The sequence below is a fragment of the Chiloscyllium plagiosum genome, unplaced genomic scaffold, assembly GCF_004010195.1.
Source record: "Chiloscyllium plagiosum isolate BGI_BamShark_2017 unplaced genomic scaffold, ASM401019v2 scaf_18820, whole genome shotgun sequence".
Classification (NCBI taxonomy): domain Eukaryota; kingdom Metazoa; phylum Chordata; class Chondrichthyes; order Orectolobiformes; family Hemiscylliidae; genus Chiloscyllium; species Chiloscyllium plagiosum.
The window spans coordinates 1,062-4,139 of NW_025204385.1; the positions used below are offsets into that span (position 1 = coordinate 1,062).

A 3,078-nucleotide genomic window follows, 5' to 3' on the forward strand; every position below is an offset into this window, starting at 1 on the left:
CCCTCAAGGGCTTCTCTGAACAGGTTTGGAGCAGATTGTCTCAGGCCCAGTCAAGGCTTCGTGAAGGGACTGGCATCCAGGTGTGTGTCCCTATGCTCCTTTTCCCTGATCTTCCCCAATGTTCAAATCAACATCATCACATTAAAGATATTTTGTTTCTTGTCTTAATGAGAAGGGATTTGCATTCAAGAGCACAAAGGTTTTGGATGTTGTCTCTTGAGGTTTGCTGATGAAACCGTTGATGTGCAGGGCCAACTGCAGATAATGGCAGAGACACTCTCCAGTGGTGACTGTCAGCGTTACCAGTCGTGAAGACTTCATCCAAGAAACTGACGGTGATCTTGACCACGGTCTCACCACGGCCTGCAAATCACAATCGGCTTAACCAGACTCAAGAACTAAAGAGAAACCAAGAACATCTCACCGATATTACCATGAAGGTTGGTCACAGCAAAGGATCAACAGCGAGACCGCAAAAACACATTTCATATCTCTCTGTGCTGGAACTTTCTGCTGTCTTTCTCCATTGAAATAATATCCAGCTGCTTAATTCTTCCTACCAAAGTGTATAACCTCACACATTCCCACATTGTCTTTCATTTGCTGAGTTTTTGGCCACTCCCTTACCCCATCCATCTCCCTCTGTAAACTCTGTGAGTCAGCCTCAGCAGTTGCCTTCCCACAAATGTTTATCCAATCTGTGGATGTGGCACTCCAAGTTCTCCAACGATGGCCTAACTACCTCACGTCTTCATCATAGCCTCCTTGCAATTGTATTCAATACCTTGACTAAGAAAGGTAAGGACCCAAATGCATAGCCACAGCCCCATCAGCTGCAACCTTGAACACCCAGATTTGAATAATTTCTATTGGACCTTATCATAAATACCAAACATGCAGGTAATCTGTGGTTCAAGTGGTAACATTGACTGAATATAGCTTAGACTGACACCAACACAACCAAAACAGGTATTGCTTTGTCCATAGATGGGTAGGTCTATCTGTTGGAGGCCCAGTGACCTCATGGGTAAGGCACTAACTTCCAAAACTGGAGATTGTGGGCTCAAGTCTTATTTGGGGTTTTGATTTTGTTGAAACCTTCACTGTGCAGCTGATCTCAATGCCGTGTGGTCACGTGACCATGGCAACAAAATCAGACATTCTCAATTGATCCTCAGCTGGAGAAATTTGACCTGACAGAAAATTGGCCAAACTAAATTAAACAGCAGCTATCAGCTCCAGAGAACAGCGCAGCTCAGATCAAAGAGCTACAAAGATTCAAGAAGAACCAGTTCCAACCAGACTGAGGGTTGTATATTGGAGAAGTGTCAGCCTGAGACAATCCACCTTATAGCTCCTGGCATGACAACAGTGAAGGGTATTGGTGTGATCCCATTGTATGATGTGAACCCAGCTCATGACCGTATTGGCCAAAGCCACAGAAGATTCTGGAAGATGAGGGACAGGAGAGGAGGAAAACACATCTGAATGCCAAACCGTTAGCAAAGCCTTGACTGGGTCCTGCAGTGGAGCTCTGACCATCTGCTCCAAAACTGTTCATAAAAGTCCTCGCGTGAGAAGGGCAGGCCATTCAGACCATCACATCCACACTGACCCTCTGAAGAGCATTCCATCCAGGCCCAACCCCTATCCTCTCACCCTGCATTCCCCAAAGCCAATCCACCGAACCTGCACATCTTTTGGACTGTGGGAGGAAACCACAGCACCTGGAGTACCCCATGGAGAGAATGTGCAAACACGACACAAACAGACACCCAAGGGAGGAAGAATGTGCAAACACGACACAAACAGACACCCAAGGGAGGAATCAAAGCCAGGTCCCTGACACTTGAGGCAGCAGGGCTACCCACTGAGCCACGATGCCATCCCCAGGAGAATCTCAGCAGGTTTTCAGCCATTGTGACTGTGCTTTTTCTTTCAGACAACTCACCTCAATCCTGCAAATTCCTGAAAATCTTGTGCAAGAACATCTTGGGCACCACTTCCCATCAACTGAATGCAGACATGGAGATTTTCCCAAAGGAGGTTAGAAATATGGTTGACAAAGGGCAAGTGACTGACACCCCAGATGGGACTTGAACCCACAATCCCTGGCTTAGGGGGCCAGTGCCATATCCATTAGGCCACTGGGGACACACACCCTGCTCCAAATCACAGCCTTTATGTACTGCACCCGACCTCTCATAGTGTGTGTTTCTGAGTGTTATACTCTCACTGATTGTTTTTCACCCCGACCATCTCATGCTAAATTGTTGGCTGCTTGATCAATCAATCTCGCTTCCCATTTGTCCCCAAACGGACAGACAAGAAATTAACCAAACTCCAATGTTGCACAACTCAAGTCTGAGGAATATGGAGCAGACAAGAAAATAACAAAGGGCTCAATGTTATTTTGTGCAGCACCTTGAAGATATTTGCAGTTAGTGGGGAAGGAGTAAGTGGAGATGATTTTTTTTTGAGTGCGAGCAGCAGCTGAGTTTAAACGAACCCGGAAGGCTACAGCTAAGGTGAGAACTTTGTTTTAAAATTACTGACCGGTAGCGGGCAGCGGTGTTTTTTTTTCTCTCTTCACAGAAAGAGCGGGAGAAGCAGGGAGAAGTGACGACGACCTGAGGGGCAGCTGGAAGCTGGTGTAGCGCAAGCTTCCCTGGGTAGGTTTTTTATTCCTATAAAAGCGCGCAGGAGAGGAACCCGAGGCACTACTGAGGTAGTGCCTCTCACCCTCCCTCCTCCTCTAACCTAATAATAAGACCCGTTGTCGTAAGTAGGTAAGTGCTGCATTTTGCTTGTTCTATTCTTGAGACCTATTTTTTTAAAAAAAAAGGTTACTTTTAGAGGGATGGCAGTGAAGGCAGTGCAATGTTCCTCTTGCAACATGTTTGAGGTGAGGGATGCCATGGCCGTCCCTGCTGATTACACTTGCAGGAAGTGCACCCATCTCCAACTCCTCCAAGACCATGTTAGGGAACTGGAAATGGAGTTGGATGAACTTAGGATCATTCGGGAGGCAGAGGGGGTCATAGATCGGAGCTTTAGGGAAGTAGTTACTCCAAAGAT

General features: G+C 46.7%; 1 non-coding gene across 1 annotated transcript; it reads right to left on the reverse strand.

Moving 5' to 3' along the window:
• Nucleotides 1–2,081: 2,081 nt before the first annotated feature.
• On the reverse strand, nucleotides 2,082–2,154 carry trnar-ccu. Its single transcript has one exon. It is a non-coding gene; the product is annotated as a tRNA-Arg (tRNA).
• Between the last annotated feature and the right edge of the window lie 924 nt (nucleotides 2,155–3,078).